This window comes from Sander lucioperca, chromosome 22 (assembly GCF_008315115.2).
Source record: "Sander lucioperca isolate FBNREF2018 chromosome 22, SLUC_FBN_1.2, whole genome shotgun sequence".
Lineage (NCBI taxonomy): Eukaryota > Metazoa > Chordata > Actinopteri > Perciformes > Percidae > Sander > Sander lucioperca.
The window spans coordinates 312,616-335,853 of record NC_050194.1 but is presented as its reverse complement, the minus strand read 5'-3'; the positions used below and the strand labels follow the sequence as shown (position 1 = coordinate 335,853).

At 38.2% G+C, this 23,238-nt stretch overlaps 1 protein-coding gene across 4 annotated transcripts in view; it reads left to right on the top strand.

The window, feature by feature from the left end:
* The window catches only part of abcc3 (ATP-binding cassette, sub-family C (CFTR/MRP), member 3), a 73,137-nt gene that overhangs the window by 815 nt on the left and 49,084 nt on the right, over window positions 1–23,238 (top strand). The gene's annotated exons all lie outside the window — the stretch shown is intronic.

The following is a 23,238-nucleotide window of genomic DNA, read 5'->3' as shown; positions in this document are numbered from 1 at the left end:
ATATAACAATACCTTAGAGTAGGAAGTATCACATGGATATCCTATTAAAGACACACTAAAGTCTCATTGGGAATATTTCTGTAAAAAGTGATGAAATATTGTCACATTCAGTACCAAAGTCACTTTATATCATAGGAGACAAAATTACCATGTTGCATTAATATCAGTATTTGTCACCATAGACACCATATTAATAGCCTAAGTACAAGTATCATGAATATCATAGGAGATGAGAAATATAATAGGCTAGTAGGACAAGGTCACTTACTACTTGGTAGTAGTAGTAACGTTATTACGACACATTGGATCCCTATGGGAGTATTATGAAAGCTCTTTCCTACACGATTTTTCCCTAGACTGACAGAAGCATCCACTACACACTACACTGTCTTTTTTTGCCTTGGGAAATATTAATGTTGGTTTATTCTTTCAATTGTAAACATTGCAATTGTGAATCCCTACAGCCATAAAACATACCACAAACTCCTGCAAGTGCATAAGTCTATTATTGCCTGATACAGATCTGACTTAATTTTATCCTGAACATACCAAATTTGAAAAGAGAAATTCTGCCTCGAGAGATCACTGATAATTCTTTGAATTTGATGTTTGTTTCAGTGTGATAATGGGGAAGTCTGTTTATAGATCGGTCGCTGTGGTAAATCAATACTCTTTATAGAACTCAACAGTGACTGCCCACTTTTTGAACAGCTCTGGTCCCGGAAGTGATTTCTCCATCGATGTTTCATTAAATGCTTATATAAAGAGTTTTTAAGCCTGGAACAAAGCCAGCCAGCTACTAGATGAATCGTGACAACATTTGATTCGGTGCAAAATAACATTTTAAAAACAGAAAAAAGGCAAAGGTACAAGACTGTGTACACAAACGATCATAGATTTCAATTGTGGCAGCTCGCAGTAGCCATTCGTGGGTGCGGTAAACATTTTCATGGTAACAGCGAGCTTCACCAATCAGAGATGTCACTGTTACGCTTAGGATTGTGGGTAGTGTACTTCTCCATAAGATTGTGAATAAAACAAGTTTTTTTTTAAATAAATAAATATTCATTTCACAATCTTCTTCGGATGGTTTAAACATTATGGCAATAATCAAAATCCTTATGGAGAAAATTAATAGGATTTTAAGTTCCGGGACCACACTGTTGAGCTCTACAGGACTGGGCGTTATATAGAAAATATTTAGTGTGAATACGTTGTGTGTAAATGTTGTGATTGGGATGTGAAATGTGACCAAACAAAGGTTTTTATTGTGTTGTTTCAGTGTGTCTTCAATTATTTCTTTGTACAGCGAATATACAGATAGTTTTTCTGTGTAAGGAACAATGTTCAGCATTTTCAATATATGTTAATAGCCTGATGCATCAACAAAAAAGCCCCCTCAGTCACATGTCTGCAGCTGTTTTACAGTGAACCTATGGTGCTTCCTTGCTTCAAGCCATATTGCTTTTTTTTTTTTTTTAAAGATTATTTTTTGGGCATTTTTTGAAGCCTTTATTGACAGGACAGTTGAAGAAATGAATGGGGAGAGAGAGGGAGGAATGACATACAGCAAAGGGCCGCAGGTCGGAGTCGAACCCGGGCCCGCTGCGTCAAGGAGTAAACCTCTATATATGGGCGCCCGCTCTACCAACTGAGCTATCCAGGCGCCCAAGCCATATTTCTTTTGACAGTTTTTCAGAGGTAGGCTCTGCGGGTTCATCACTATGAGTGACATGTTTCACATTAAACATAGTCATTTGAATATGTTGTTAATATGAAAATATGATTACAACGACAGCTTGTTGGAGCACCAGGCTGAGGTACCACTACTACAGTGATTTGCATCTTTATGCCATTCAGATGTCCCCATGTTGGGGGTGATTCTCAAACTGTCTGTGTGATGCTGTATCTATGAAGAAGAAACCCCTCTATGTAGGCTACTAAACTTAAGAGTTTTGATGCGCTTGGTTGTTTTAAAAAGGGTTAAGACTGTGCCCCTTGATATTCCTCTCGCTGAATATTACACCAACTAGGGCTGGCCTGTTTTTGAGGCCATCTGAGGTGACCTAAACTAGTTTCTGCTGTTCCTCTAGTTTCTCCACTTCAAAGGTAGTTGTAAACCCAGAGTACTTAACAATGCATGTTCAGTAAGAGTCAGGTTAAACCCTAAATCTTGCCCAAGGACTCAATTTACAATCTCATTGTTTGAAAAGGTGTTGTATAGGCATGAAATGATAAAATCAACCCACGATTCAATATGATTTTAAATTCACAATTCGATTTTCTCATGATTTTTTTAACGGAATGACCTGCAGGCAAATGAATGACAAATATTCTTTATTTATTTATATAAACTGTGCAAAACAACAGATGTGTCTTATCAAAAGTGCAACTGAAATTGTATTTTATCTTAAATAACAAAAATTAAAGAAAAAAATATTAATTCAATATTTAATACATATCCAACATCGAAATAATTAAATAAAGAAAAAATAATCTTATTAAATAAATAAGAACATGTGATGTCTGAAGCAGGGCTCGACAGTAGCGGTTGCCCGGTTGCCCTTGGCAACCAGCTTGAGTCAATTGGCAACCATTTCGTGGCCTCTGGTTGACCCCGTTGTCAACCACCTGTTCAATATTTGTGTTTTTTTTTTAAATATAAAGAAAATCTACAGACAAACAGACTAGCAACGCGGATTTCAGTGCCTCATTGCGGTGCCACTTAAATGTCTGCGCTGCTCTCTGATGCTCCGAAACAGACGTTACAGGCAAGAGAAACATCGCTGCATGTCACGCTAGTAAACACTAATAACACGTTACACTTGGCAGCAGATAACGTTAGCCTACCGTTAGCTACAATAATAACTGGATTAAACACGGTTAAAATGCTGACAACTAAACAGTGTAAAGTGTGACTGTATTTCACTGTAGAGGATTCCAACAGCGGGACGTACAACGGTCTGCAGTTAAAGATATGAGCTAAAAGACACAAACTAGCACTTAGTCACTGCTGTTGTTGGAAAAACAACACAGACGGGACTAAATGTTGCATTTACTTAAAACTGGTAAACCTCTTGGTTAGGGCTGCACAATTAATTGCAATTTTTTCGAAATCGCAATATGGACTATTGCAATATCCAAATCGTAGAGGTGGGGGAGGAGGGCTTTTGTGAAAGGCAAAATATGTGTCAAACCATTCTGAATTAAGTATTGTAGTGCTGCAGACACGTCTTTGCCTACAAATCGTATCCAACAGACTAAATCATGGCAAAAAATCGATTTAATCTTATTTTTTTATATTTTTCAATGACAATGAGAAGAATTATACAAAAATGAGCATTCCCTCCAATATCGTGAATCATATCGCGATCGCAATATCAGTCAAAATAATCGCAATTAGATATTTTCCTCATATCGTGCAGCCCTACTCGTGGTGCATTCAAAGTTATTGTAAAATACCTTTTCTCATCTGTTTTTGTCTTTTAACAACAATTTACTGATGAAAGAAGTAATTATTGTTAAAAGTTATTGTTATTACATTTTTAATAACCATGCAAATCCCCCCCTTTTTGTGCTGATCCGAAAATTGATCCGATCCGTGACTCAAAACCGTGATCTGAACCATGAGTTTTATGATCCGTTGCACCCCTATTTGAGAGGGTTGGGAAATTAGCCATTATCTCCTTGTTTCATTATTAAAATGTGTGGTATAGTTACATAAGAAATTAATTGCTCCAAATATAGGCAGTTTAAAACATGGCAACCGTATTGTCAATTTCGCCAAAAAAACCAAAAGCTGATGCCTGGTTGCCAAGCCGGCAACCACTTTAAAAAGTTAGCGTTGAGCCCTGCTGAAGCCAAACAAGTTAAATCAAAAGTAGATTTAGCCCTAGGCAGTTTAAAAATTGCATTGCAATTCATTTTTTGAAATATCTCAAACGGTTGTAATCTTTACACATTTATTGATTTTAAACCGATTCACGATGCAGCGTTACATTCCTAGTGTTGAATGTAACCTACACCTTTATCTTTTAATTGACTGCTCAAACAAGTTAGGGAAATCAACACTTTGATTTGTTATTGCTTTGTAGGTAGAGTTATTAATAAGCGTTAAGCGATAGCCTATACACAACTAAACGAAGTACTGCTACTCTGCTAACATGCTCATATAAATGTTGCTTTAAGGGTTCTACATTCCTACTTCACCTTCACAAGATCAAGATTCAGATCTTTTTAATTTTATGTTTCAAATGTTGCTAGAAGAACTTGAAAATCATTAAAACTATTTGGGTCTCCAAAATCCCCAAATATAACTACTTTCATAGAAGACTAAGAAAACCAGCAAATACTGACATTTTCGAAGCTGGAAGCAGTGATTTTGTTTGCATTGTTGCTTAGAAATGACTCAACAATTAAATGACTATTACAGTTGTTGCTGAATATTGTGCTGTTGATCGATTAGCCTAAACACACCAATAATTCAATCAATGGGGAGAAACTCTCTACTTTTCTTTTATGCCTTCTGATATTTGATATACAGTGACTACTGGTGTGATTGAAGTGTTTGCCAAACAATGATATTTCAAACATACTAGTATGCAATAATTATTTCACTATTGACATGAACTCTGTCTGAAACATACTCACACAAAGAAACAAAGTGTTGACTGTGTGCTCCAATAAAAAAAGATATGTAGAGTGCATATAAAAGACGGCGTGTGTGGCATGTAGTACACATACAGTATGAAACAGGCTGATCCAGAACTTATTTATCAGCAGCAATACATACTGTATCAACAATTCAATATTGCGTAAGTAAGTCTCGAATAATGGCTTTGGGTGCTGTATGGTGTATGGCTGCAGCTGAATGGAAACTGAAAAAGAGGAAGAAGAAGTCAGATTAATGATGACAAAGGGACATTTGGTGGGAAAGTTCAATGCCAGTTACCAGAAGTTATTGTGCATTTGTTAAGGTGTACAGAGATGTACTGTAGTTAAAAGGTCAGCCTTTTTTACGTTGTGAATGTACAATCTGATTGTAGGGAAACAATAGTAGTATTGATAATGCCTGCAAAATGTCAAAGTAGGACTTTAATCATAAGGCATTCTACTTTTGGCTTGATGACTCATTTGTCATTTCTTTGCTCCCAAATTCTGTCTCTGTTTTACAATCACTGCATCTGAAAAATTACCTTCCACTTGTTTATCCATTTATTTATTATGCTGCTGTTGCAGCTCATGCCCAGGTCTTCCTTGAAAAAGAAATTAATTGTAATCGTAATGGGACTCTCCTGGTTAAATAAATAGTTTTTTTAGATAATTGTATCCAACACCTGCCAGGTTTGAACCAGAGTGACACAATGACTCCCTGCACCCAATTGTCCTGTCAACAAAAGCTGTTGAAGGGCTTGCCATTGTTAGATAAGCTGTAATAAAATTAATTTAGTAAGTTACTATAAAGTAACATTTTATCATTTTACAGAAAATAAGTGTAGTATCCATTTCCTGAACTAAAATACTGCTAACCGAGCAAAACGTCAGGAAGTATGAGTTGTCAAATGGTCTCATTTGCAGCTCAGAACAAGAAGGGATCTCCCAGACTGTTAAAAGTGCTAGTGTAGGTGAATTACTTGATATCAAGTAATTCAATCAAAGTGGCAATAAGCCAACTTGTTTTTAGGTAATAAGTCCTTTCAAACTTCCAAACTAGTTCTTTTATGTTATCCATATATTACTGCAGGCTGGTCTGAGACAGCAAATTCCCTCTAAATCATAACTGTTTGTCCACCATGAAAAGGAAATTTCTATCCTATAATCCACATTCAAGTTAACTATGAAGAACACCGATCCATGTATAAAATTGGTAATGTTTTCCATGTCGTAAGTGAACATGGCCAGCAGCAAGTCCTGTCCTCCTGCAGTCTTAACTGCCATCGGCCTTCCATTCATACCATCAACAGCTTTTCAGTGTAACAAAGAACAGATGGACAGCCTGTTGCAATTTATTTTCTCAAACACTCTAAATACACTAGAAAGCATAAGACAAGTCTGTCACCCCCACCCCCACTACTTTAGAAGTGTATTGATGTGTACTTTAGAGTGTATTGTATTGATCCCTCCAGGATTTTGCGGCCTTTTTTTGAGATTGTTGCGGCCCAAAATGCCTGATTTTGCGGGAGCTTTTGTAAAAAATTGTGATAAAAGTTGCGATGTCTTTTGTATGTTTGTTGCAATGAAGTTGCGGGAGACAGTGAAAGTTGCAAAAAAAGTTTCGATTTTTTTTCGTATAGTTCTTTAAAAATAAAAAGGAAACTTGTTTTGGGGAGAATAAAACTACTCTCGGCTGAGATTTCCTAGTAACCTTACCAACAAAGCTCAGGATGTTGCAAACGTTGGTATAATATGAAAATGGCTGGTGGATTTAAAACAAAAAATAATAATTTATTGAATGAATCAAATTTGAACATATGTGTCAGTGGCTTGTTGATCTTTACATTGTTAGTTAATTTCCTATCCTGGCCTGGGACACACATTCATACGGTTTGATAAAGCACTTATTGGACTTATCATTATGCTTAGAATAACGAGCGTAGCTGTCCTCAATTTAGGTCATCCTGTATGTCTTATCTCCGGTTTTTCCTGCATCCACAGTGTGTGTTTGTGTGTGTGCGCGCGTCAGTCGCAGGGGGAACTGAGCAGCAGCTCTGCCTGCTGCAGAGAGCCAACAGGATTGAAACAGCAGCAGCTTTAGCGACTTAGCATGAAAAATCGTTACTGCACTTTTCAACAGGTTGGCAGCTACGTTCATTTGTGGAATATGCAGTGAACATAGCCAAAGTTACATCACAGTAACTGTAACGTTAACTACCCGCAAATTAAAAACTGCAAACGTTAGCCCAGTGCATATCAACAATTGTTGATTGCTGAACAGAAATCGTGTCAGATATAGTGTCAGATATAGTGTCATACAACGATACAAGTATCCTACTGTAAGGATGGCCTTATGTAATATTTACACTACTCTATTCCAGTAGATAAATGTATATGTCTTGGCAATGAAATACATTTTTTTTTCAATTACATTATAGGCTAATTATCAGGCAGGTGCCTGTGCACTGTCAGTCTTCTGGGTTAAAATGGAATTACAGATTGTTGTTGTTGCACTGTCTCAGATTTTGTTCAAACCTTGTCTATATCAAGAATGTGTCCCAAAACCAAGGCCTGTAAAATATTTATGTTCAAATCCTATGTCTTCAGCCCTTGAAATTACTTCAGTTTTACAGCCTGAAAATCACATTATCTGGGAAGCAATATTTGGACATTAATATAATGAAAAGTATTATTCATAGGCAGCCCAAACTTTGTAGGGTTGACAAACGTGTCAGTATGACTGAACCATTACAAGTTTGTACGGCATGCTCTAGATTTGGAAAAAAGTGTGAAAAGACACATTAAGGGTAGCATAAACTTTAAGCAAAGTCTAAGAGGGTGCAGCAACTGTTTTCCTGGATTTAGTCTGATTTGACACAGAATGACCCAGCTGCATGTCATTTGACTCAGATCCTCCCACTCAGTGCTACTCTCCATAGCTGTCTTACTGTATGTTATGTTTATACTAATTTATAATTTATACTCTTTATTGATCCCCAATGGGGAAATTACAATTTACACTCTGTTGTTATTACACACTGCACACAGGCCTGAAATACACACACACATGCTCAGGTCCTTTTACATGCACTAATGGAGAGATGTCAGAGTGAGTGGGCCCGACTGCTGAACAGGCGCCCTGAGCGGTTTGGGGGGTTACCACGAAGAGATTAAACATTTTAAAGGTGATAATTCAGGGTCAGTGAAGTGAACCTGTCGAGTGATTTTGTTTGGAGTAATTGTTTTTACATTGATTCAGCAGGTTAGATAGCAAGCAAAGTCTACTTAGACAGTGATACATTTTGAAAAATAAAACTTGTGTTTTGCTTAAATATCTGATCCTTCTGCTATTATGCAACACAGTTTTGGCTGTTTATAGCATTATCTCTTTTAATGTGATAAAAATACTAAATAATAATTTTGACTATGTATTGGTATGTAAGTCACGTGGTGTAAGGTGCTGGAAAAAGCTTTAAAATGGACCTTGAAAGTGCTTGAAAAGTGCTTGAATTTGACCTTGGAAAAGGTGTACAAACCCTGTCATAAATCCACCGGAGTTTAAAATTCCAACACAAAGAAAGCGAAAGGAAACGGACATACATGCATCCAGCGGAATTTCCTGCGGCACCGGAGCAATCCCGGAAGTGGAACGAATGTCAAAAAGTGTCTCCAGTTTCTCCAGTGTTTCCCAAAGACCAAAATAACGTTCTCAGATGTCTTGTTTTGTCCACAACTCAAATATATTCAGTTTACTGTCACAGAGGAGTGAAGAAACCATACACTGAAAAAAAAAGTATTTTGAATTTACTTGATTTTAATGTGTACATCTGTCCCACATGATCAGAATGTGGCTAACTAACACACTTTTTTTCTCTCTCTTTATTACTTATTTCTTGTCAAACCAACATATTTTATTCACATTAGACTGTCTATTAAAATTGTGTTGATTTAACATATTCTTTTTCCGTTACAGTAATATGAATTTGTTATGTTAAGTAATTTCCTCATGTCCAGGATACCTGATTTTAGACTGTAACTGCAACTTGATTTCTTAAAGCTAGTATTATGTAACTTTAAGGCAATTTCATCATGTCCCTGGTACCCGAGTGGGGTCTCTAAATCTAACATGATTTGTTAAAGTTAACTCCAAATGTATTGTAGCCATCGGTTCCTTGTGTGTGTGTGTGTGTGTAAATACAGTTGTATGTTGAAATGATTTGCATTGACAAAAAAGGCAGAGTGAGAGTTCTGTACTCAAAATTGTCTATATTAAAACTTAGAACGTACCAATTTTACCCAAAACGAATGACTCCGTGCAGTTGCCATAAACAGATTTCACAGAGGGATCAAAAATCTTAACCTCTGCATCAACAGCAGTGGATTCAACCACACAACTATGCAAACCACAATATTTTCAAATTGTTGTTAATTCTGCATGCAGTGCAATGGTTTTAAATATAAAGTAACCTTGCACTAACCACTTTCACAGTGTAACAATAGGAGCATATACATACTTCAAAACATATCTTCATAGTGGACTTGAATATAGAAACTTATGCAAGCCACTGTATATCAAGCTCAACATTACTGCCCGTCATTTTTCTTATCTCTTACTCAGCTCTGTAATTCAGATATAAACATTACTGCCCGTCATTTTTCTTATCTCTTAACTCAGCTCTGTAATTCAGATATAAACAAAAAGGTCCGCTGCACTATCAAAATTCACAACACGATGGAAATCTCTCACTTCCGAATTGATAGGTCTTTAAATACAAGAAACAACTTGGTGTTTTAACGTTTCTGATACTGTTAAAGGCTTGTTTAAAATGGCAATGTCTGTTCATTTATAAACATTTGAGAAACAAACATAGATGTTTCCATCTGTAACTTTCAATTATTTTTGGAAATATACATTAAAAAAGCGTATTTAGGGTTTTAACAGCAACACAAAAGAAAATAAATATGACAGCACTTACCACTATAAAGCCTTTGATTGTGTATGCTGTTCAAATAGGATCCTATGAAAGAAAATATTTAGAATCAGTGAGGTGAACCAAGCACATTGGCTCAATAATTAAAAGACCACACAAAATAAAGCAGAAAGCAAAGACACAAAGGCAAGATAAAAATCCAGTTTTGAGAACGCTGCTTCATTTATATGAAGCACATATGTGTGCACGAGTGGAGAGAGTGCATATAAATTACATGATAAAAAAAGATCCCAATGTTTCCACCAAATGTCAAACCCAGAGAAATCAGTTTTTTTTTATTTCTGACATGGGACGTTTCCTTTAGTTGCCTGTCCGTGGCGTCATATAACCTTTCACCCTCTAGTTACTCGTAACTTCTGTCAAAACACTCGCACCCAGATCATACATTCTAGAGTAATTGTAAATCATACAATGTCACAGAAAAAAATACTCGTAACTGTAATACTGCTTTTTCTGCCACAAGGCATCATTTTGTGATTAACTACATGCCACTTTGCAACACAGTACTACAGCAGAGATCTTATTTATTGATACATATCAATATTGATCCAGCTTAACATTAATAATAATAATAATTTATACTTAATTAATCCTGCAAGGGGAAATTACAATGTTTTCAGTCTGTTGTTATTACACACAGGCCTGAATACATACATTCAATACATGTACCTATAATGGAGAGATGTCAGAGTGAGGGGGCTGCCCCAAGCAGTTGGGGGTTTGGTGCCTTGCTCAAGATTACCTTGGCAGTGCCCAGGAGGTGAACTGGCACCTCTCCAGCTACCAGTCCACCACCATACTTTGGGCCGTATGGGGACTTGAACCACCAACCCTCCAGTTCCCAACCCAACTCCCTACTGATTGAGCTACTGCCACCCCATTACTACAATGGGCTAGTTGACAAGTAGCTAACGTTAATGCTAATGCTTGGTGGATAACATTATAGGGTTACAACATCGTTCAACACGCTCATAAAGTTATTAGTAGTATGATTGTTTTGACCACGGATAAAAGCAGCACTGGGCTAACCCACGAATGAGTTACTTCACCAGTAACATTAACGTTAGCCTATAGATAGACGACTAATCTAATGCTAATTTAGCCAGCTAGCACACGCCGGTCTGTCTGCCTCACTCCCCCTGCGTAAAGAGACTGTATTCGGGATGAGCGCTGACAACAGCCCCGGGACATGTAGCAACAGCTAGTTACCGTTAGCCCCCAGCCAGCCACTACCATTACAGCAATCCGTACCCAGCCAGCACTTAACTCCAGTGCCGGGTGCTAACGACACTAACGGCAGTTTAATGAAGCGTCGGGAAACAGTCACAATAGCGGCCATCCATAACGTTAGCTACGTCTCCGTTAGCGCTACCGAATAGTTAAGATTACAGAAAAGTGAAGGGGGAGATCATTCCGGGCAGCTTGGAGATTTTCTGCTGATGCACAACGGCCATCGAACGTCCTCGCCGTCCTGGAGATTCCCCTGGCAATCCCACCCACACCCGTCTCTCAGCCTCGTTGAGTAGCTAGCTAGTGTTACAACAAACCATGTTGACATGTGAAATATATTGTGATAGTGTGGTTTTAGCTGCTGGCTAATGTTAGCTTGCTGGCTCACTAGCTAACTGGTCAGCTACCAATACAGTCGAATCAAGAAAAACTTAATTATGTTGGGGAAAATGCAGCTATTTTATTAAAATGACATGAATAAACGTTACTAGCGTAACGTGAATAAACTTGAATGCATTCTAACCAGCAATGGCGTTTAAGAATAAAAACTACAACTCCCATAATTCCACGCAAATTCCCAACGTCATCAAAAGTCCGTGTTTACAATCCATTGTTTTGATTGAGACACCCCTAGCGGCAGAAAGTTACATATGCACTTCTGCTCCGGAGTGCCACCTACACTTCCTGGCGCCCTTTGATTCATATATACCATTTCTGGTAGTGACCAAACTTAAGTTGATCATTGAAAATGTTTAATTCAATCATTTTCAATCAACGCAAAAGGAATCCATACAGTTAACATTCTTCAAAAATAATTGAAGTCTACATGATTGAACCATGTTCTTGAAAGGAATATAAATGAATTGTGTAGCATATTCTAAATTCATTTTTGTAAATTCAAAGACCTGCTATTTCCCATTTTTTCAGTGTAAAATGTTCACATTTAAGAAGCTGAAATCTAAGATTTTTTATTTTATTAAATCACTCAAACCGATCAATCGATTTTTTAATTGTTGGCAATTCATTTAATAGTTGGCAACTAATTTGTAGATTAATCAAGTATTCTTAGCAGCTCCACTGGTCTCCAAACTACATTATACTGTATGTCAACAAAACAACTACGAGAACTGATTCAGGAAAAGACGTAAGACCACGCTCGGCTGAGAGAAAATGGATGTCTGCAAGAAGCGAGACATCGAGGTGACTCCTCCCCTTATCTTGCACTTTCATTGGCTTTAGGTCATCGCTGCTGTCATTGCCGGTCAAAACTATTTTCTCGCTACAGGATTTAGACTCACACACAGGTCTAAATATTTATCCTGCTATATCTCTCAGGCGTCTGCAACACAACGGGGGTGTAGTTTTTTACGTAAACAGTGCATCTCTTTGATCGCATCTTTGATCTGGGGCCTTTGTTGGCGATCTCCAAAAACTGTCAGAAATCGGGGCTAAAATTTTGTAGTGTAAGCTCGCTATTAGTTACTTGTATTAGTTTCAGCAGTTGGGATGGACTTCTTTACTATAATATTAATACATGTAATACAGTACCTCTTTTCCACTTGCCTAGTAAAGCGTGCTTTAGCCGCACCATGGTGTACCAAGTTTTTTAAAGATTATTTGTTTTGGCCATTTTAGGCCATTATTAGATAGGAGAGGAGGAGAGAGGGGGAATGACTTACAGCAATGGGCCGCAGGTTTCCGATTCTTGCAGTTGTATTGCTGCTTGCAGCTTTAATTTGAGCTTTGGAACTAATCAACAGTGAATAATCAGAGCTTCGGCCGGGGCAGTGGCATTACACAAGGCTGTTTGCTGTGTGTGTGTGTGTGTGTGTGTGTGTGTGTGTGTGTGTGTGTGTGTGTGTGATCTCTCTGTGTTTCACAAGGAGAGGAGAGAAACACGACTGTAAATGACAGCAAAACACGATAAAGACTCACCCTGAGCTGAAATGGAAACACTGTGCTGCAACATTTTTCTTTCGGTTTCATTAAAGGCATTACATTGTAAGGATTTTCTGTTCTACAGTATTGAGGGAGAAAAATCGTATATCTGAATCACAAAATTGAAAACTGAATACCTACCCAGTACCCAACGAACAAATATCTCAATTGTCAAAAATTCGGGTCCAGCCCTAGTGGTGACACTTATGATTATTTCACATCAGAGACTTCTGTACATGTTTTTGTTTGTGCTCCTCTCAGTGGTTTGAAGAGGGCAGGGCTCATAGAAAAAGCTGATGTCACCTACTTCTATGCACCATTTGCACGAGTTTAGCAACATTTTAAATAAAGTATGATGACAGTTGTGGGGTTGTTGATCAGACACTGTCAGTCAAATCTGATTAAAACACACCCGAACAGTCCTGATAACTGATAACGTGGCGTTGAACACTTAAGAATGTTTGTCTTAAAGGGGCACTCCACCGTTACACAAATCGTTCAGTTTAGAGGTTACTCAACCAGTGAAAACAGTTCTGTGGCTCAGGAAGAACTTTCTAAAGTTATTTCATCAAGGTTTTCTTGAAATGGGTTTGAGACTTTTACTTAATTAACTGGAGGTTTGGGGTTTGAAAGAAGAGAATAGGCATTTATGAGGCAGGGAGGGTCTAATGAAAGATGCTGCATTATGGAAATTGTAGAATCCATTGTATTGTTTTTTGCAACACTAAATTGCTTTAACTTTTAACATTGATTGTTGTGTATTTGGTCATGAAATTTGATATTACAGGGAAGTACTTTTAAATAGGGCTGCACGATATAAGGAAAACGCGAATGCGATAACATTGTTGAATATCGCGATAACGATATAACGTGCGATAAATTAGATATTAAGATATTAAAGTGTACTCAGTTCTGCATTCCTGCTGCTTTCAGTATTCTGCTAAAATACAACAAATTGCTTGTTGAATTAAAAACAAATGTAAGGAAATCATTACCAACATTCTTTTATTGAACAAATTAAACATTGATTTGAATATAAAAGGCACCACTAAAAAAGTTACATTATAAAGTGCAGTTTTCTACTGATATTTCCTTTCAACTAACACCAAAAACCTCTGTGTCTTTCACGGTATGTCGCAGCCTTTCGCGATATGTATATTGCACCAGTTGATATTGCGATGACGATAAAAAATTTTTAAAAAACAATATATTGTGCAGCCCTACTTTTAAACCAATTTTTCTGAGTCTTTAATATGTTACAGAATGATTGGTGTAAATCTAAAATAGCTTATTGCATGCCACCATTCTTCATTCCAACTTCTACTACCATTGATTGTGTTCATGCTCATCAAGCAATGACTGTTGACTATTTTACAAACTGATGTAACTTTGTGTTTATGAAGTCAGGTGTTAGCAATAGATCCCTGTGGCTCTGAAAGCATCCTTTTAATAATAACTAGGTGCTATGCAACAATCCCGCTGAGTGATGAGACTCACAAGGGTGGGAAATGCCAGACCCGTAGCTTAGCATTCTCTGCTTTGTTTCAGACTCCCTATTCTTTTATTGTAAGTGTAAGTGTGGGGCAGTGGTGTCTAAAGGTTAGAGAAGAGAGCTTGTGACCGGGAGGTTGTCTGTTCAATTCCCAGACCGACAGGATATAATCTGGGTGGGGAAAGTGAAAGAGCAGCGCTTGTCCCTCCCTCATTACCAGCACTGAGGTGCCCTTGAGCAAGGCTCTTAACCTCCAACCGCTCCAGTGGTTGGACTGTGGTTGTACCGGGCAGCTTCCAGGTATGAATGTGTAACTGTGTGAATGTGATCAGGGCGTTCCTGCAAAAGAGAGGCTTCCTCTCAGTGAACCTTCCCTGAATAAATAAAGGTTGACGGAAGTAATCTTCCTGTCCAAGTCTCCTCTGGCTGGCTTTTATCGTTGAAGTTTCAGGTTTCGAGTGTAGTGATTACTGCCTGAAAGTCTGTGAAATGGAATAAAGGCCAGCCAGTCTACGTTTAGTAGGAGCCGCAGTGTGTTAAGAGCAGCTTTTCTCTTCTTATCATTACATCAGTGAAAGTCTATTTTGTTGTGAAATAAAGGTAATTTCTGAAGCCTTTATAAAACTTCTACTTGCCACTTGATTTAATTTGCTTTTATCACGGGGGAGGATCATGTGTTAGATCGGGCTCGTGTGTGTGTGTGGATGTTAGGGTTGGGCGATATTGAAATTCACTTACTGACCATATTGCTTTAAGAAAAACAGTGTAACTACATTGAATATTTCAGAAGCTAAAAGATTTTTGATGGTTGATTGCTCACCGCCTTACCTAGTCTGCTGCAGGCCAACTTTTGGCATTTTTTCGTGGCTCAAAAACATCCATAGAAAAGTTTGGGTTGAGTTTCTTCATATTAATTTAGTTAGCCATAATACGAGATTATTAAATCCCTTTTTTTTGTTTTCATCTGCCATCTTAACTGTAAGGGAGCCAGTAGGGACAATTGAGTAGGATTCAACTCTTGTTTGTTTGGGAGGGGATAGGAAACACACCTAGCAAAGATCTGCACTCAACTGAGTTCACTTTTCTAGTTTGATCAGCTTCTCAGTTCTCATAGTCGGTTCTTGACTGTTAAGGCCTATAAAATATGTTTGAGTTACATATATTTCATTATTAATTGGTGTGTTAATTAGCATTGATCGTTAACTTTTTCAAGGCTCCGCAAGCTCTTATGTGTAGTTGCAGTTTCAGATCGTATCGGTAAGCTTAAACATTTTAAGGCCACAGCTTTGATGAGCGCTTATGTAAATCCAGCCTCTGTATCAGTTGAAATGTTATGAAAAGGGAGTGAGTTTATGCCACGAACCACATTTTTGCACAGCAACCAAATACAGTGGAGGATGGTGGAATCTATTTCAGGGGAGGGCTACGGCAAAAATTAAGCAGACATTCTGCTAATACAAAAATATGAAATGTAACACTGAGAAAATTGTGCGTCAATATAATGTGCACAGACACAGAGCAGCTCATTTTGTCCCTATTCATGTTGCTATTAGCCCTCTGAGGTCTAAGGACATTTTTACATTTCTTTTTAAATTCACATTGTAAGGATATTTGCATATAAACGGATACCGATGTGTTTCATATCAAAATGTTCAGAACAAACATAGCTTAGTCAGGCCCAAATTAGTTCCGGAGCAATGTGTAAAAAGATAATTTGTCCCTAAAGCTGAAAAGTTGATGTTCGCTTTTTTCGAAATTTCTCAAATCTCTTGTGAAAACAAACCTAACCTCAGTTGTTTTGGTGCTTGAAATTAGTTTACAAAAGTCTTGGGTTCACTAATGGCGCTTTTCCATTACATGGTACCTGCTCGACTCGCCTTGACTCTACTCGCCTTTTTTGGTTTTCCATTACGAAAAAAAGTACCTGGTACCTGCTAACAGGAACTTTTTTTAGTACCACCTCAGTCGAGGTTCCAAGCGAGCTGATCCGATACCAAAAGGTGATGTGAAAGCGACAGACGGGGGTGTCCTGAGCAAACCCGCCATTTTTAAATAGTTTAGCCAGCTGTGTTTTTTTTTGCTGCCTCCAGCTCATTTGAAACAAAATGTGTCTTCTGGCTGTGGCAACAACAACACACCTTCGACGTTCTGTGTGTGTGTCGCCTTAGGTCACGGCAGTTTACTAAAGTAGCGTAAAATATGAATAAAATAGTAAATAAATGTCAAAAAATGTTTAGTGGGTAATAACCCTCTGAGGAGAAAAAGCCCAAGTGATGTTTGACAACAGTCCTACTCAAAAAGCGATATTACAAAATTTCATTTTAAAGATAAGGATTGACACATTTTTGTTACTGAACTGAACATAATTAAACATACTTGTTTTTCTTGTGATATTACTACTATTACTAGCCTATATTTAAATTTAATTTGGGGCGGAGGGATTTGTGCCCTGAGTCCAATCTATTCGGGGTGGCAGTAGCTCATTCTGGAGGGACTTGGCTTGGAAACTGTTCAAGTCCCTGTGCAGACCAAGTATGGAGTGTTGACTGGTAGCTGGAGGGGTTTATTTTTGTGTATTTTGGGCCTGTGTGTAATGTGTAACACCGACAGAGTGTAAAAATTTAATTTCCCCTTGCGGCGGATTAATAAAGTACATCTTCTTCTATTCATCCCATAGACTGAGCAAGATCCCTGTACATTTGTGAGACCAGCTTTGCTCTCCCTCGGTAGCAACCTCCACAAAGGAAAATATCTATTTGCATTACAGTCGTAGCTATTTGTTCTTTTTATTGCAGGAAATGAATTGCAGTCTACTCATTGTCCACACAATTTTAATCATGTAAAGCAAATAATGAAGTAATAAAAATGTATTTGTTCTGGTTTCCTAACTGCGTCGCGAGTTTTGGAGCCTAGCACCGTTTGGCTTAGTTATCAATGCCGTTAGCATCGTGGCTAACACTGTTGTTGCTTTACTTTATGACAAATCGTTTTGGCTGTGCTTTCTAACATGATGTCATTGTGCTAACTGAGCAACGTTAGCCTTTACAACAGAGCTGCTTCACTAGCTACACTTGTTCATGCAATGCACCGTGACGTAGATCCCCTTCAAGGCTAGGCTGATGTTGGAAGTCCCTCTAGTGGACAGAACATGTAACAACAACCAAATGCTTATAGTGGCATTGCCAATACATAAGCCTGAGTAGTAGAGATGGCCCGATACTAGGGCTGCAACTAACGATTATTTTAATAATCGATTAATCTGTCGATTATTTTTTCGATTAATCGATGAATCGGATAAAAAAACAAAAAAGCATTCATTTACATCAACTCAATACATACATACATACTTGTTGTTTTAGTTAATAGTTGTGTAAAGGTAAGTAACTCAAAGAGCAGATACAGACAAAACACACACACACACACACACACACACACACACACACACACACACATGTTCACTTGAAGCTTATTCATTAAATTATTACCATCATTGTAGTAAGTGCAAGTTAAGTTCATTTGTACACCACATTTAAACACAGCTTAAGATGACCAAGTGCTATAAAAGAACTTTAAAATGAAATTAAAAAGTACAACACACACAAATATATATGTCAACAATAACTGATATGGGACAAAGCACAGAATATATATATGACAATAGATTGAAAAATGAATAGGCCAAAAAAGGCGAGTGAATAAAAACGTGTCTTTAGTCCTGCTTTACTACTGTTATTAACGAGCTAACGCTAGCTTGTCATGCTAGTCAGCTGGATAACGAGTAAACACCACACCAGCACCAGAAGAGAGACGTTACGTTCCTCACTTCAAAACGGAACAAAAGTAGGATTCTGTAGTGACTTTACCCTGCTGTTGAACTCCCTTCCTCCTCATCAAGGACTCCAACATGTTTACGTTTTAGGTGCTGAATCATCACCGTGGTGCGCCCGTGCCATGCCGTGTCGCTTTTGCTTATCTTGCAATTAACACGTTTTTGATTTATTTAGTGTGAAATCTCCCACACCTTGGATGACTTAGGTCGTACTGATTTCTCTGCCTCCGCCATGTGTTTCAGAACAACGTTAAGGGTCCGGTCTCTCTCCGTATTTCCTCTACCCCCGCTCTGCTCTTTTTTCTTCTCTTTCGATCCACGCCGCTCCGCACCGCTCCGCTCCGCTCCGCTCCGCTCCGCACCGCTCCGCTCCGCACCGCTCCGCACCGCACCGCACGGCACTCAACTCAATTGCAATCTCCGCGACTGAGTGGCGTGTCGCGCGACACAACGAATCGATAATGAAATTCGTTGCCAACTTTTTTAATAATCGAATTTTATCGATTTTATCGATTTGTTGTTGCAGCCCTACCCGATACCATTTTTTGCTTCCAGATACCGATTCTGATACCTGAACTTGCATATCGGCCGATACTGAGTGCCGATCTGATACCAGTGTGTCATATATTTTATTATGTTTTAACAACTGTATGCTACTATCCCTGTATGGATGTGATATTATTTCTATCTTTGTTGTCAGTCTGGCTCAGGTTAAACTCTTTGTGAAACATGAACAATGAATGCCACAGAACTTTCTTTTATTATGCAGTTTGACAGTCAGTTATAACGGAAAAAGAACATCAATAAACTACTTTAATGTAGATTTTCTTTAGGGCTTTATTACATGGTATCGGATCAGTGCATAAACCCCAGTACTTCCCGATACCGATACCAACGTTTTAGGCAGTATCGGAGCCGATACCGAGGTATCGGAACATCTCTACTGAGTAGTGTAGTACATAATAACAGGCTGCATTTGAGCATTAAATATTCAAATATTATTCGAATATTAAAAAAAATAAATGAAATTCGAATGGTATTATAGAGGAAGCTCTAAGAGCAGGAGGGGCAGTGGATGGGATGGCTGCAGCTGACCAAATAGCTCACAAATCATAGCAATCAATCAGTCAATTCATTTATTTTATCCTTTTATCCATGGAAATGAAGAAAGAAGAAAACGTAGAGGTTAATATCTGCTGAGAAATGTTTTAAAAGTTTCTCCATTGTCTTGTATGTTTACATGAACATTCCATTTAAAAGGTGAGCCACCCAATCACTTATTTAGAAACGTTGTGCTAAATTGTATATGCTCCTTCTGCAATCCTTAGTTGGACAAGCACTTCAATGGACAATTATTTTTGTGATGATCTGGATTTTAGGGGACAAACTGGGATGGTTGGGTGGGGTGGGGGTATCTTTCACATTTTTTAGTATCTGTATAGCACAGCCATACTATGTTTGTATACATTTGGTCCAATATGCGCTGTAGAAAATGCTACTTGGTTTAATGGAAAATCAATAAAAATTGAAAAAAAAAAAGGTGAGCCACCATAGCAGAAACTAATTAAACAATGTTTTATGTACATTCAGTGCCTTTGTCACCAAGATAAGAATTAACGTGTGTGAGTAAAGAAAAACTCCTTGTCTGTAATGGGCAGTTATTAAACATGGTATTTGCTCATAGCCTTTCCCCCACTGTGCAGTGGAGATATCTGAATGCTTTTAAATTTGACATTTACTTTTCAGTACTTTGTTCCATGCCGAGTAAGATAGGTACGTGTGTTAGATAGAGTATAAACAAAAATACTGTGCTGTTGGCATAAGGACTGGGAAATGTTGGAATGCAGGGCATATCAGTTGTTGTGCTGTGGACACATTTGCAATGCAAACACTGTAGAAGCCATGACTTCTAACAAATATATAGCACAAGCAAAAGGAGCATGAGTATGTCCTGTTTGGCTTCAGTGTTGTGTTGATAGATCTGCCAAATATTTTCTTGATTAAAAAACAACATTTACTAAAACATCAGAAATGCCCATCCGAGTATCCTATAGCACAGTGAAACTAGTCTATATCCATGACGTTCCACTTCCGGGATTGCTCCGGTGCCGCAGGAAATGCATTTTCGCCGATGTCCATTTCCTTCCGCTTCTTTCCGCTTCCTTCCGCTTCCTTTGTGTTGGAATTTTAAACTCTGGTGGATATATGAGGACTATGGTCAACTGCTCCTCAGATCTCTACAGGGTAAATCCAGACAGCTAGCTAGACTATCTGTCCATTATTTAAATGGAGTCAGGTATGTTTGGCCATGGCGATTTCGGAATCAAAATCTTTCCTGTCAAGAAGAGTTATGAAACCACCAGTTCAGTTTGTTTAAGGCTCATTAGCCAGAACGGACAGAACTTCTTAAGTAAAGATGGATAATTTACAGCTGCCCTCCACACCGCGCTACACACACCAACACAAGTTTTTACCCATCACCTCCTTACAACCGCAACACTTTTACACACACACACACACACACACACACACACACACACACACACACACACACACACACACACACACTAAGCCGTACACACTTGCTTCAGCAGATGGGTGTGGTGATATATGGGAGAGTTGGAGGCTAGCAGCAGCTGTGTTTATCTTGTTTCCATCTGTGGGTGGGCTGTCAACTGTTACCACAAAAGATAACCACTCTGTCAGGGCTGCATCTCACTATGATTCATGTTTACTTTACCTTTCTCCTCCAGATGGCCTCTGGATCACTCAGTTATTGTTCCTCAGCAGCAAAACAAATGAATCGTACGGTTTCATACAATGTTGTGGAAAAGTTTAACATTAACACATCATCTCACTTTGAGCTCAATTTACAGAAGTTTCTTAACCTAATGAACCTATATGACCATGTTTTCAGGTCTCTGTGTGGTTTTGTGAGTGTGGAAGCAACAGAAGTGGCATAAATTGAGAAAGTACTTAAGTTAGGGCACACGTGTTTGCACTTCCCCTGGGCAAATCACAATTATTGAATAAATATTTGTGAGATTCAATCCCCGTTTTTTGTTTTGTCTTCATGGGCATATAACTCTTGTGACATCACTGCAGCATTCATATTGTGTGTGCTATGTTACATATTTTTCTTGAAAAAAAAGATGTATATAACATAGGGCTGTCAGCATTAACACGTTAATCGCAATGCGATTAAGGGTCGAGCATAATGCGTTAATTTTTTTTTATCGTATTAATCGCATGCCGCCATTTATTAATTTATTTTCACTTCACTCGGCTTTGCGTCGTGCCTAACAGGCTACTATTTTGCCGTACTTCCTCGTAACACATCCTGCTACTGAAGGAATAGCAACGCGGATTTCGGTGCCTCATTCTGGTGCCACTGATATGTCTGCACTTCTCTCTGATGCTCTGAAACAGACGTTACAGGCAACAGAAACATCGCTGCACGTGACGCTAGTTAAGACTATACTCGACAGCAGCTAATGTTAGCCTACCGCTAGCTAGTAGCTGGATTAAACACGGTTACAATGCTGACAGCTAGGATTCCGACACCGGGATGTAACAATCTGCAGCTGCTGTTGTCGGAAAAACACAGACGGTGCGTTCAATGAAACTGGTAATTTACAGCCTCGTGGTGCATTGAAAGTTGTTGTTAAATTCAAATGTATGACTAGATTAAATATATAATAAACAAATACAAATCTTAAAATTAAGTTCATAAAGTCACTTTCTTTGCATTCATTTGATTCCCAATCAAGATACACTGGTAAGAATGGCTTTACATTGTTTATATGTACTTAAAAACAGTTCTGAAATGCAAAATAATAGAATTTTTAAAAACATGCGATTAATCGCGATTAACTATAGAAATTCAACGATTAATCGCAATTAAGAAAATTTTATCGTTTGACGGCCCTAATATAACATGATTGTGCATTACAGTGTGGATGTTATACATGCATTATTACAAAAGGAGACCAGGTGGGCCAAAGATAGGAAAAATGGCTTAGACCTGTGGGGGTTAACTGAGCTACAGTAATCTTACCCAAAGAGAGATAGGGCCTACCTTCAGCTTTTGTCTGGTCCAGTGGCAGCGGCAACTTACGTTGCGAAGTTCGCCCCTATTCTCCCACTAATCCCACACTGGCAGCATATTTTTAATGCATGTTATCTCTCCAGAAAAGCACAGAATTTATCACATTAGCTCCCCGAATTGACACGTTTGGCTTCTTTGCCTTGACTGCCTGTCTTTTTTTATGGTGCGTAAACTCTATACTGCAGGTGTCAGTTAATTCACTGTCAGACATTCTCAAGTGCAGCAGAGAGAAGGAGAGAAGTGGTCAAGGAAGAAAAGAGTCAAGAAAGAGGCACATAGCGTCATAATGACAGTTTCAGAACCTTTATCATCCTATTGTTTGCAGGCCTGGAAGTAGATCATTTCGGTTTTATTTGTCTATGTTTCTGGATATCTGTCACTGAGATTTCTGCTGTCACTAATTACAATGGAGTTGAATCTAATTTTATTTGTGATGCTCACAGCATTGAAAAATTACATTTAAAAAAAAAAAAAAAAAAGCAACCACACAGACCACATTAGATGTTCAAACATTGAATGTAGTAGGTGGCTTGATGCCATTTTTCTTCAGTTAATATACCTTGGTAATAGCTGAAAAATAATCTGATGATTTTTGGGAAGAAAAAACACAGAATCATGTGTCACATGTAGTCATTCCTGCGCCTACATTCACTAAAAGTTAAATTTTTATTTTTACGTCTGTGTATGCATGTGTGGTATTTCCTTCAGCCTTTGAATCTGATTTTAGTTTAAAAAAGCACACTTACATTCCTGGATAATAAATGATCTAAGGTTAGAGGAATGTTGTTAGGCTGCTGTGGCTCTGACCTTTGCTAGTAATCTTGGAATATAAAAACGTGAAGAACTAGATTTCACATCATGACCATAGAGATGGGTAAATATTCTCAAAGTGTTTACAGTTTTCACTTCAAGGAAAACATCTGGTCTGATGAAGCTGTGGTGGTGTGTTTGTGTGGGGTGGTGTTGGAGGTGTGCCCTGTTTAAAGTGTGTGCCTGA